This window comes from Elgaria multicarinata, chromosome 10 (assembly GCF_023053635.1).
Source record: "Elgaria multicarinata webbii isolate HBS135686 ecotype San Diego chromosome 10, rElgMul1.1.pri, whole genome shotgun sequence".
NCBI lineage: Eukaryota > Metazoa > Chordata > Lepidosauria > Squamata > Anguidae > Elgaria > Elgaria multicarinata.
In genome coordinates this window covers 50,591,335-50,605,576 of record NC_086180.1, presented here as the reverse complement: position 1 = coordinate 50,605,576, position 14,242 = coordinate 50,591,335, and the positions used below count along the sequence as shown (strand labels likewise).

Here is a 14,242-nt window from a genome sequence, read left to right as displayed (position 1 = left end):
CTTTTGTTGCTGATTGAATTATTTCTGATAGATTTCATTGTTGTTTTAAAATATATATTTTTATTTTCTTTATGCACTTTTAAGCTGCCCAATAACCAAAGTTTCCTGGGAAGTGTGCAATACTTTGGTGCAAGCTGCTCTGGGAGCTGCAAATGTAGTGGAAGACTGAAAGTAAATATATGCATACATAAATGCATATATACATCAGGATCACACAATCCTGCCAGGAAGGATGTAGCCAGGCAAGAGATGAAGCTTAAGGAAATTTTATTTATTTATTTATTGCATTTTTATGCCACCCAATAGCCAAAGCTCCCTGGGTGGTTGCTAGGTGGACTCTTGGACTTTATGTAGTTTGCACACCAAAAAATTGTGAGAGACTCAAGAAGCATATGGTTAGCTAGGGCTAATCCCAATTAGGGTTATAACTTTCACTTTCAAAGAAAAGGAAAGCAAGTTGTTGTGTCTGGAGTTAATTGACCTTTCACAAGCAGTTTTGCAATTTCTAAGGTGGTGGGGGAATATGAATGAAAATCAGACAAAAGAGCCCTGTCCCTCCCAACAAGATTCAGTGTTCTTTCCAGGTCTGTGAATTATCTGTGGGCATACCAAAACAGTTAAACATTCTGCTGAGCTGAAAACTACCATTACGTCCTGTGACCGAAGTTTGAATAGTTTCCAAAACATCAAATCTTGGCATTGATGCAAGAGGCAGGTCACGTGGCCTTTGAAAACTTGTTATTTTATAAAGTGTCTAATGACATGAGCCACTGCCCTAAATAGCCAAGATACCGGATCATGCAGTCACTTGATACCATCAGGAATCCACAGAACAGTTGCTTAAGCAGCATACTAGCAAGTGGAAAATGAGAGTTAAGAAGAACAAAATCTTGATTTGGACCTTTGTGTAAGACCAAGGCAATTTTAGCTCAGGATACACCCGCAATAAACTAGTTCAATCAACCAAGGTTCCAACCTGACAATGCAAGTACAATAGTAATCATTTAGGCATTGGATACTTTCACTCCACCCCTGTAGGGGAGCCAGTACTATTTACAAACAAGTCACTTAAGTTACATTACATGTGACAATTCCAAAGTTAGGTATACATGATTTTTTTTTGTGTTTACTGAGTTTATGTAGGGATTGCTTTAAGTTACTTCAGTGAGAAGCTGGATAAAAATCCTATCAGTCAATCAGCAAAATATTCTGAATAGTTCTAATATAACATATTCTGACTAGTTCTGATACAATAGAGAGAGAGATCTAGTCAAAATATTTTGCTGAGTTTCTATCTTATATATGGATGTAAAATAGAATCCAAAAAAAGAATAAATGAGGGTAGGGATAAGGGAAAAGTTGTGTTGGACGTATTTCATGTCTCTATATACATCTTTCATCATGTTCCGGCATGCTAACATCAGTACTAGTTATAGTGAGTATATTGCCCATGCACTACCTCCACCACCACCTTTTTCTTATTGGTTTAGCTTCTTCTTCATATGTTTTAAAGAAGGAGACACAAAGAGAGAGAGAGAGAGAGAGAGAGAATGAACAAGAGACAGACATATGAAGTGGCAAATTTGAAGTGACTCCCATGTTGCACTTTGGGGTTAAAGGTAGCTCCTATATCTGGAAATTGGATATTAAAGTGACTCCCAATTCTACATTGTCAATTAGTTTCTTGTAGTGAGGTGACCAGGATATACTTTGAAACTTTCCTTTCATCTGCTGTTTCATTAACATTAAAGTGTCAAACAAAATATCAAGCTTGCTTGTTTGCAAACTCCCCCAGTAATAAAGCCAGCTAGGACAGGAAGTTCCAGAATACCCCCTGCATATTTCACATATCTGAGATTACGCCTTTGTCTTAAATTAGCTATGCTTGCTTTCATGTTACTATATGTGAGTCAAAGAGACAGAGTCACAGAAATCCAGTGCTTGTTCACCTAATGTAACATTCATGAGCCTTTCTACACGAGGCATTTATTGTGTGCTCGGGCAGTTGCTTACAGATTCTTTAGATGACATCATGATCCTCCAGTTTTGCTTCTGTTTTTTAGGAGCACTTTCCCCATTTTTTTAGAGGAAGGAAAAGGGGTTACTATTTATGAAAGTGAAAGAAAAGGTATTTTTCTACTTGCATAATTGCGGCATTCTGCTATAGCACAGCACCACCTAGAGATTATGCATTGGAAAACCAAGAAAGGAAAAGCTCTTTGTGTAGAGCTCAGATCTCAATTCTGCAACGAAACCCAAAGTAGATACAGCGATTAACAGTCTTGTGTGGAGCAGCTCACAATTTTATTGATTTGTTACACTTCAGGACGTATTGCATTCCTAACTTTAAAAGACTAAATATTATAGACTTTGAGGATTCCACATATTATAGGCTTGAAATAAGATATTATTTTTTTACTTGCCTTATAGCTCCCATGAATTATTTATCACAACCATTCTACAACTTTGATCATAACGAGTTTAGTTTACTGTTTGGAGACTGTATGCATGGGATTGAATTGTAAATTACTAACAGGATGAGTAATAGGGGCTCAAGTTCCTTTAGCATCCTCAGTGTGGAAAAGGAGCAATCGCTTGCGCCCAAGTGTTTGTGCAAGTATCAATGATAGGATGCAATTACTGCACACTATTAAGTTCAGAAAGGGGAAACAGCATCTTAGGGTGCAAGCCTATGCATGTTTCGACAGGAAAGAAAAAAATCCTACGATTTCCAACATTTCCCTGGGAGTTTTAGGACTGTTTTCTGTCTAAACATGCATAGGATTGTGCCCTTAATTTCTGTATTTGCTGTGACAGTCACTGCATTGCTCAATTGTTCACAATGTTTGTTGCTTTTAATAAAACTGCAACAGCGTAAAGCTCTTGTTTCTATTAAATATGCCAACTCTTCTGGTTATTTTAGAATCTTAGCGGATTTTTTTCTTTTTTAAAAAAACTATTACTTAGGTCTTAATAAGTGAAATAAAGAGAGATTTGGCTAAAATGGAGATATTGTAGATAATCCGGGCGATCTCAGTTTTGTACTCCAATACTAGCCAAATTTACTTGGAAATGCTATTCACCTAGTTCGCATGGGTGATGCTAAAGGAAGGTGACGTAAGTGCCTTTAGGCAGTGGCATTCAATCTTCCCCCCCTGCCCCCCACCCTACTGGGTTGCCAGTTTGGCCTTGTGTGGCTAAGGCACTTTAGTTGCCTTGGACATGTAGAGCAGTATCCAAAAGTAACATCCCTAAAATTCAAATAGTGCTATTGGAGCTCCACTGAATCTTTCCATTGTGCAAGCCATTGCCCATTACATTTGTCCAAGTGGGTGTGCAGGCAGTTGCACAATATGTTGCACAATGTGTGCAAGCAGTTGCATAACCAGTTGCACAAATAGAGTGCACAATACATTGCACAACATGTTGCACACAAGTTATGTAAAACTGCTTGCACAACCATGGTTGTGCGAACATGACTTTAGTGGGATTCTTCTCTTGCACATGATTCAAAGCCTAGTTTCCGCTAGCACAACATTTACACTAACAGAATGACACAGTTGGATACTGCCCATAGTTGCCAAACAACCCCCAGCCTTCCTGCCAACTTTGTGACTAGAAAGACAGTGAAGATTCCTGTAAGCTGCCTTGAAAGTGCTTCTGCCCTGAAAGACAGCCAAGAAATATGTAGAATAAAATAAATAAATAAATAAATATTTCTGCTCAACTGCAGTTATAGTCTCTGGCCACCAAGGCAGCTTCAAAGCTGAGAAAAAGTCTGGTCGGTCATCTCACACACCAAAGGGCAGCGCCACACTTGGCAAGGTGAGAAGAATCGCTGAAGCCAATAAATGTGGAGATAGACGTAACCATGGAGGTAGACCCATGCATGCAACCATGAGCCCTCAAGCATTAGCAGTGCAGTATAAGACCAGCTGCCATGCACATGAAAACAAGATACAGATTGGGGCCTCACTACCTGGTAAGTATGCAATGGCTTCCTACAACCATCTGCACTACCCCCATGCGTCATACTCCTAGGAAGAAAAGTAAAATGGACTTTCAGAGTGTGTTTTAAAAGAGTAAGAAACCAAAAGTGGTTTACAACATTAAGTGTATGCAAAACTGGCAGATTGTGATGACCTTATCACCTCCTAGCTTGGCTCCCAAGGATAGGTAAGGAGCAACAATCCTGTGATATGTGGCTGTATAATAACAATGTACTACAGCAGTTTCACACATAGCCTCGTTCAGACAACATGCTAAACCATGCTGTTTAACCATTTTGGGTTAAACAGCATGGTTTAGCATGTTGTCTGAACCAGGCCTCTATGTAACAAGCAATAATGACAGTCATCATAAAAAGAAGCCTGTTTCAAGTTACAGAGTTTCCACACATGGTCCAATGTCAAACAAGCTTAGTTTCCTAATGGCTTCATCCTGAGGAGAACTTTTAAGCTGCTTTATGGACTTATATTACTCAAAAGATATGATACGAATTTCTTAAATGTACAAGATCCTAATTCACCGCATTGCTAGGTGTAATCCAAAACTTGTGACACTTACCACTGACTAAATCACACAGATGGCAAAGTTTGAGACCAGGTCTTTCTAAACTTCAGACCTCATGGTGACAACATCTAGCCAGATTTTTGGTCTTTTCTGTTTCTCCCCCATGCTTTGTCTTTTGTACAGCCTACCCTGATGAGGAGCTCTGGAGAACTCTAAAGTTTGCATATTTTTTGTGGAATTTTGGTTGGTCCTAATAAAGGTATTGTCCAACTATGTATTTTAGATCTCATGCCCATGGACTAGCACAGCTACCTTCGTTTTTGTTTTTAAAAATTCATTACTGTTACTGTGAATGCCTGAAACTCAGGGATTGACACCATAGTTTTTCAGGTGAAATGTTAACAAATCACCAGTGGAACGTTTGTTAACATTCAGTGAATGCCAACAATTTACAGTTTCTGCCATCTGGCACAGAGACAATAAGACCAGAGTATGCAACCAATTTACAAACTACAATAAGACCCTGCAACATGTTCACAAAAGGTTTCAAAATACTCCGATCCAAATTGACAACAACAACAACATGCACATCATTTAAAATCAAAACACTTATCACCTGAAGCAAGTTGCTAATGAATAAAGATAAAACAGCCCAAGTACCTTTAACAAAGCCACTAATTCTCTAAGACCTCTCAAGAAACACAAAGTTATTTCCTGACATCTTCAATATATGAAATAAAAATACTGAGCACCTCCAAGTGTGCTGGTTTACCTTAACTGTTGAATAAATTTCTCCAGAAGAAACTCACATTAGATTCAGGTTAAAAAAAAAAAAAAGGACATATTTTTTTAAAATGAAAGATGCTTTTTCTCCTGGAAGATATGGCTATATTATTGGTATGAAGACACTTCTTCACATTTCACAAACAAGCAATATGCCTCTGGTCCGGGTTTTAAAAGTCATTAAAAACACAGGAAATTGTTGTTTTTCTTTGTCTTGGCTTTTCCTGCTTATGCATCAGTGCACAATCTCTTTGGACAGATAACTTTTTCAGCCAACTCCTAAAATGCAGGAATGGATAAAACCCTTGTTTTTCCTCTTTGTGAGCGCCTAGCTGATATTGGTACTTTCAAACTGCAGTGACCGACGTTCTAAAATAGATGTTATTCTTCTGCAGCAGAAAACTTTCAAAGTGCCAGCTCTTGACCTCACTCAGGGCAATCACCCCTCCTTCCGAAAACAGACTTGGAGGAGGGGCACTGCTGTCCCTCCCTCCCTCCCTTTCTCTCTCATCTTTCACACTCACACAAACAGCAGAATTTCTGTTAGAAATCTCAGCAGAAGTGTTTTCTTAACACTTTCATGGAACACGTCTCAGTGAAAATTAATGCGGTGAGTTATAGTGAACGTATATAGTATTTAAAAAGGCAATGGCAAAAGAAAATTCACTTCCACCTTTAAAATGCAACGAGGAAAAGAATCAGAAGTTCCTTTGAAAAACTCTTTTCTTACAAATATCTTTGATCAATTATTCTATGGTGTGCTGAGCTCTGAAACATTATTTCCAGAACAATTCAATTTCTGCCTTTACGTAGACACATACCAGTGATGTAATTACACAGGACTAAAGCAAACAAGCAATGTAGACAAACCTTAACCCAGTGGAGGGTGTTTTCCCCTCCTCCTCCTGGCAGTTGATTTTACTGTGTGTTAACTTCCAGGCCATTTAAAACATCTGTTCTTCATGAACTGAAGAAAGGAACACAAAGACGTGTTCTGTCCAGTTGTCGGTAGAGTTTCACAAATGTAAGTAATCTGAATCTCAAAGAGGCTGCAAATATCCAATAGCTGGCTGTTTTAAATCACAGTTATTGAAGCTGTGTTGTTGTTGTTGTTGTTTTAAAAAGTTGGTCCAAATGATTATCAAATCTAGCTTGGAATTTGAGACACTACAGCCAAATACCTTTAAAGCAACTTTAGATCTCATCACTGCAAAGTAATATTTCTACAACCAGTCTAAAAACAGATCCACAGCCTGTTTCATGAGCTCTTGACCTGTTTCCAGCACTGTATCAGTATACAAGTCCCCAAGCCTAGCAAATCACACCGGTGGTGAATTATGAAATATCCAATGAAATTAAGGCTGGACTGAGTACATCGTGTCCACCACTTCTTTTACATTGCTCAAAATGCCGGGATGGCTGAAGCTTAGCGATAAAGCTAAATCCTGCACACACCCCACCCCAGCTCCAGCTGACCTGATTCACAGTCTGATGTAATCAGAGGAGAGAGTGAGGCATGGAAACACCACATCCCCCTAGCAGATCACACAGTTCATTGAAATGACACCAGCTGGCCCAGGTGATGTGTTAGGAATGCCAAAGGCAACACTGTCACAATATTATTTCTTCCAGCTGGCGTCAAGCATAACAGACCCCACACAACCGTGTAGAATTTTTGACAGAGTTTGGCCACTTTCTATTATGATTACTTTGCACGCAGATGTGTGACAGTAGTCAAAGAACGCACACGCTACATCAGCACATTCACCTTCACGCCAGGCAGAGGCTGTGCTGATCCTCCTACGGTTGTTCCCTAGACTAAATGGCAGATCAGGGACTTGCAGGATAAACATAGGTGACCCAGTACAAATCAGCAACTGCAGATCAAAGCCAATCAGATTAGATTGTATTTCTCTGTCCCTGGTGTAGTTCTACAGCATGGAATCAGCATAATATCTTCCATCTGAGCTCAGCCTAAATTTCTACTGGTTACACACACACACCACAAAACAAACAATAAACATCATTTGGGGTGAGCCCTGGATTTGTTCTTTTGTAAATCCTAATTAGCTGCCCCTTTTAATTCTAACTCTACGAACTCATACTATAGAAGAGTATAACCCTGGATTTGCCATGCTTCCATATTTTAATCTACTTTTCTGAAAAAGACTGGTTCACATATGCACATAAACAGTACTTTGTGACTCAATCACAGTCTCAGTGATTCCCAGAGAAGATGGGAAGTGCTTTCACTAAGAAGTACTGTGAGATGCTATAACAGTCTTCCCCAACCTGGTCCCATCCAGATATTTTGGACTACAACTCCTAGCAAGCCTGACCACTGGCCATCCTGGCTAGGAAGTATTGGCATTGCACATCTGGAGGGCACCAGGCTGGGGAAGGCTATGGTAGAAGGTGCTATGGATGTCATTGTCTTTGATTTGCAAGTTATAAATTCATAGTGAAGAAGATGTAAACATGTTTCTTAGTTATGTTTGCATGTTCTTCACTATCAAGAACATGTAATAACTACATAGCTGAGTTATTAATTTTCCTATATCAAAAGATTGCATTCTTGATTAAGTCTTGAACACTGTTCCAAATGTGGTTTGAACCTAGAAGTTTATATACATGTGTTTGCATATAAACACAGCCATGCAAATCCTGAACATCAAGAAAGAGTAGAGAAGAGAACAAGATACAAAGGGGAAAACAGGAAGCACAGAGGCACACCTTCCTGGACTGCTTGCTCATCCCTGATCCCTGACATCAAAAAGATAATTTAAAAGCTGGACTATATATTTTCCCTGATACTGATAAGACTGCAGAATTCTGTTTTAGATGTCTGGAAGCAGTTGAATTGCAGATGTGTTGGTAGATCAGAGGGTCACTCTTTGTACATTTTTTTCCAATTAAGAATTTAAACAGCCAAAGAAGAAGAATGAATATGCCTTATTTAGTTACATGAGACAGTAGCAGTTTCCTGTTATGCACAGCAGAGCTTGCTGGTAACAGCAAGGACCAATAAAGGGGTGAAGGTCTTGCCTTACTGACCTGCACCTGACTATCAATGGCAACTAGTCCTGATGGCTACCTCCAGTATCAGAGGCAGTAAGCCTATATACAGCAGTTGCTGGGTAACATAAGCTGGAGGGTGCTGTTGTTCTGCTTGTGGGTTTCCTGTGGCCAGCTGGTTGGCCACTGTGTGAACAGAATGCTGGACTAGATGGACTCTTGGTCTGATCCAGCATGGCTCCTCTTATATTCTTATGATGGCTATGGCAACAGGAGCAAAGGGTGGGAAGAATTTTCCTACCAACCCTTCATCATACCACCATTAATCAAACTCTCTTCTGCTCTTGCTGTCCTGCTGAGGTGCAGTGATAGTTCCTTCCAACAACACACCAGCATCTTGCAAGATAGTGGATGCTAAGAAAACAGCTGAAGAGACCAGGACAGCCTTCTCATCACAGATGCAGGGCTCTGTCTGGAGTAAAGGCATCAACCACATGGGAGAAGAGCTGCACAAAAAGCTGGGAAGCCACCACATCATCAATGGTTGCAGGAAAAGGGAGTGGGACCAGGGGAAAGCAGGCATGGCCATCTGGGGGGAAACTGGGCAGCTGGGTTTGGGTACCAGATCCGATGTTCTCCACCCATGCACTATTTTTGTCTTCAGCAACTGGTAGCCTAAAATGGCATAGAGCTCAGACCAACCTGGCAAGCTTGGGTAGATGCCAGGATCATAGCAGAGCACATCAATGGTACCTGTACTGACACTGTTTTAAAGGAAGTGTGGCCTGATGCTCCAAGCAGCACCAGGCAACTGGGCCTAGCCACCACTTACATCTCCCACAAGGCCTGGAGTGGTACTATATTAGAGGCATTGTGGGGAATCTACATGGCAGCAAAATCCAGCTGCCTGGTGGTACTCAGAGTGCTGCCACTGCAGAGGGCTGCTTGCACTTGCCAGAACCCACTGATAGAGGAGGGGACCCACCAGGGTACACTTTGCCCAGTACACCTTGGAGCTGGCCCTGCTTATAGCCATCATGGCTACTAGCTTTTGGTAGACCTGCCCTCCATTATTTTCCCCACCATGGTCTGTAAAATAATATAATCATGTATTGTTGTAACAATATGAAGTTATTCATTCATTCATTCATTCATTCATTCATTCATTCACAATGTAATCATTCAGTTTCAACATGGGTGTGATGCACATGCCCTATTCAAACAACAGCAACAAGAATAGCATGCAGCATTGATTCAACCCTGTAAGAGCCACAACATCATGTTCTACAACCATTTAATAGAGAGCATTGTGCAATGTTTGTACAGAACCTTGAAGCAACTTGCTCTGCCAAAAGGATCATAATCAAGATGAGTGAAGGCCAAAGGCAGTATTAAGAGCTAATAATCCATATGGCTGATGCCTTTACTCCAGGCGGAGCACCAGCAAAAAGCACTTAAAAAAGACAAGTACCTTTCTCCCAGTAAGTACATGCAATAGAAACTCATCTAGGCAAATTGCACTTTGGTAGTGCTAGAGAGGTGACCCACAGAATTCCAGAAGACAGAAATGTTGTCCTTTCTCCCCACCCCCAGTGTGTTCTACAACAAGAGAGCTTTAGAGCTTTTTATCAGCTCCATAACTTGGCAGGGAGAAGGATTTATTTATTTATTTATTTATTTATTTATTTTATTTTATTACATTTATATACCGCCCCACAGCTGAAGCTCCCTGGGCGGTTTACAACAATTAAAAATAGTAAACATTAAAAGTATAAGAAATTTAAAAACAGTATCCACAAAATAAAAAACAGTATAAAAACAACAGTATCCATTTAAAAACAACAATTCTGGGGTCCATTAAAAACAAACTTAACTTTGTTAAATTAATGTGCTTTAGGCAACTTTTCCAGATGATACTTAAGCCATTGTTTACATTTCCCATATCTGAAATTAGAACATATAGGCTATGTTGTCTTCAACATTCATTCAGTTTAAAGTTCCAAAATCCCTATTAATGTAACACCTTTATTAAGCCAACCACAAGATCACTAAATACGTGAAAGCTTTTGACATCTCTTCACAAGGCAATATTTTTTTTAAAAAGCACATTTTGGGTTGGGGAGGGGGATTAAAATACAAAACAAAACCCTGGCTTGGTGTCTGCATGATCATAATCTTGAGGTGGACTGGGGGGGGGGGAGGTTCTACAGACATTCAAAGGAGACTCTACCAGGTGATGTGATGGTTTCAGATTTCACCTGGAGCTGCCGGAGCTGCCAATAAGGCTGCTGGGATGAAGAAACGCAGATATGTTTGAACCTCCAGTTTAGAAAATACAAAATCCAACAGTTTACTGAGAAATTGCTTTTATAATTCTTATATTTATATTTTAAATAATGGAGTATCAAACAATTGCCTTTCTTCCTCCCAGCAGTGCTAGGGGCAACTCCAGGTGGAACCTGAAAGCATGCTAGAGCAGTGGTGGGCAACACATGGCCCATGGGTCACATGTGACTTGCCACAGACATTGTGCACTCCCCCACCAGGCCCTTGCTGCTACTGCTGTTGATACCACTGCCACTGCCCAAACACAAGCAATTCAGTTGGGAAACAGGGCATGCAGGGAGTAAGCACCTTGTTTTTCAGCAATATCACTGCAATTCTAGCAGCACAATCACTCCTGGGGAAGAAGGGGGAAAGGTACAGCCCCTTGTAGGTTTCCAGAGTGGCTTATGCGCCCCCCCTCCAAAACTGTCCACCCCTGTGCTAGACCCTTGTCTGCATGCCTGAATACCCTTCCTCTCTCATTCCATCTCAAGACTGTGATAATGCAGACAATATCAAGTCTGTTTCCCCCCCCCCCCCCCTTTCCTTTGCCCCTGACCCAAGCTGCTTTTTGTAACATCTTGGCTGAAGAAGAGATCTCACTTTTGGTGATCTTTTCATTGGCCTAATAGATATATTACACCAATATGGATTTTGCTTATGGCCATCACAGCTACATTTGTTTTCAGTGTAAAGTGTGATAGCCATTTTCTATAACACATTAACAATGTTCACATTCCACACCAAAAGGGACAAAGTAACATATGTTCATTTATTTAAGAATAGTACTCTGTCCAGCTCTATTTGCTTAAAAAAAACCCTGGTGAGCTAGCAAATAGGATTGCTGCCAGGGAATTTTGAAACTACCCTTATCAGATTATTTTTCCCTAGTTCAGCCTCCATTCCTGTCAGTATAAATGTTAAATACATGTTGTAGCAGTAACAAATGGCAAAGAGAATGTCCAGCTCCACTGGTCATTCCTAAGAGGCAATATTTAAAAAGGTTTATCTGGAGTAATGTGCCCATTTCCCCCTCACTTCTTCCTTTAACAGCTTGCATGGCTAGTGGAAATTCAACAGGCAAATTTTCACCCATCAGATGAAAATTGATTTTCAGTCTGGAAAGCAAAAAGCATGGGAAACCTGCCAGACCATGAAGAAGCTGCTTTTGTGATGGCTTCACCTGATATTTAGCATGCCTACTCACTTTATAAAATCTAGGTAGTTCTTTTAACCAAAGCAAACTACCATCCCAGTAGGAAATGTATTCCTTATTGAAAAAGACTATTAGTAGAAATTTTGCAATAAAACAAAAGGCAAGGCAAAAGACTCCTCGTTAAAGTTCTAAAAGGCATTAATTACATACCATGCAGCCTAGGGGAAGCAATTTAACCACTGTATCTGGATTTTCCCCATTTAGAAAGTGGGGTTTTCATGAGATCAGTTGAGATTCAAGTGTTGAGAGACTGTGCACTAAATGCCAGCTTCCAACCAATGTTGGTGGTGCTACAGCAATTTATACCTTTCCTGAAGAAAAGATTTTTTTTCTTTTTTAAAAAAAGGAAAGCATTTCGTGTCTATAAAATACTTCATTTAATGCTTTCAGATAACTTTGTAGAGGACTAAATTTGCTTTGTGAAATGATGGAAATTTCAGGGTGGCGCAAAAATACTGTATGCTGTATATCAGCTTCATAAGCTTAGGCAGGCCAGTTATTCTGACACTGCAGAGCATGGACTATTTATTACTCAAAAGACATCTTAGTACACCAGAGCACTAGCTCAGCACTTTTCATTTTTATGGCATGCCATCTCTTAAACTGTCACAATTTTTGAAAGGATTATGCTTATTACCTTCCATTCGCGCACGCACACACACAACTCTTGTCCACCCTGTAATGAATTTCTGAAAGTCAATATATTTTAAATGTCTTAAAGAAGCACTTCATGTCAATTAACTCATGACTCTGGTTCTTTTATAGTTGAAAAAGTACCTCTTCAGCTATGCTGTTCTATTAACTTTATTCTACTGGCTTTTCCCATCTGTTTCTATTACCCTTCACAGGATGATCTCACTCTCGTTTGAGGTAGAAACAGAGAAATCTTCAGAAGCATGTCACTGAATACAAAGTAGCTGCTCTTTCAAAGGTTAAGGCTTCCTTCCAAACAGACAAAAGAATTGAGTCTTGTGCAAATCCAAAGTTTTCTGAATGATAAACTCATCCCCAGGTCTGCTAAATGAGGATTTTCTATCATCCCAGGCTATATAGTATTAAAGAAAATAAAGAAAATTTGATGGCACAGTTAGAAGCTTACTTACAGGCGTTCCATTATGTCCTTCCAGGGACTGAAATACAGCCTCTCTGAGGAGAGGAGACTGCTCCCTGCAGCATTCAGACAATTGGTCCCATTATAACCATCAGGAGTCTGAGTTAAAGGGTGGCCTTGCAAAAAACATAAACAGCTTGTCAGCACAACCAAAGAGGCGGGACTGTCGTATCAGAGGACAACATCAGCCAATGACAAACCTCTTCAGCGGCTGTTTGGTTAAGATATTGTGTTTCATTCTTAAGAGGAGAGTGGGGGAGTGAGAAGAGCTGACAAGAAGAACCGTGCCACAGTGCTCACAGCTGAATGGGAGGGAGGCAGGGTGGAGGAGTTTGTAGAACAAGGAAAAATAGAAATCAATACATCACTCCAGCAAAAGCACATATCTGCTGTGTGTACGAACTGGAAGCCACCATGTAGCATTTAGCTTGGTCCTGCTTTTATGTTAAATAAAGCAAGCATACATACCCCAAATATGGAACATTTTATCTTGCTCCGAATATCAGCATAGTGCTGGACCAGCCCTGGGAAAACCTGGGTTCAAATCCCAGTGACTTTTGGCCAATCACTATTTCTCAGCCTAACCTATCTCTATGCAGCCTTCCCCAACTTGGTGCTCAATAAATGACCTGGATCACAACTCCCATCATGCTCACTGTCCATGCTTGCTGAGGATGATGGGAGTTGTAGGCTGATACATCTGGAGGGCACCAAGACTGAGGAAGGTTGCTTTAGAGTGTTGCTGTAACAATAAAAAAGGGGGAATCATGGATATCAGGAGTTCCCCAACCTTTTTGGACCCGTGCGCACAATTGGGAATTAGAGAAACTCCTGTGGTCACCACCAGAAAAATGCAAAATCAGTTGAACACTGCTTTGGCATATACCTGTTGCATCTATGGATCTTAGGCTATGTCTTATTCAGCAAAAATGTTTGTTTCATGTCTGTTGGACACCACAACATCTCTTTAATATGGGATTGCCTATAATTCAGCTAAGTGCTGGCGGTGCAATACAGTTAATGCTTCTTTTAAACATATTTTTGACAATTGCAGTAGTTGGTTCTTTTTTTGGAAAGGCTATTACACAGATAAATTTTGTACTGGAACAATTTTTATATTCATTGATGCACAGGCTCTTTTAAACTATTTACCTGCTTCACAGAAATTAATATATGGTCAGCACAAATTAATTCACCACATCCTTTTTACATCATTGGAAAGATAAACACTCACCTGCTATAATACAATGGATTGAGAACCTTACAACAGTTCAATATTT

General features: G+C 40.1%; 1 protein-coding gene across 5 annotated transcripts in view; it reads right to left on the bottom strand.

The window, feature by feature from the left end:
- The window catches only part of TRIM2 (tripartite motif containing 2), a 68,944-nt gene that overhangs the window by 42,894 nt on the left and 11,808 nt on the right, over window positions 1-14,242 (bottom strand). The window contains exon 1 of one of the 5 annotated variants that reach the window (XM_063136008.1): window positions 12,955-13,162. The exons of 2 other annotated variants lie outside the window; for them this stretch is intronic. The gene's annotated coding sequence lies outside the window, so the exon portion shown is untranslated. Of the gene's footprint in view, window positions 1-5,284; window positions 5,769-12,001; window positions 12,086-12,954; window positions 13,163-14,242 lie in introns of those variants that run through there. 2 more of the 5 variants (XM_063136013.1, XM_063136009.1) reach the window with 2 other exon arrangements.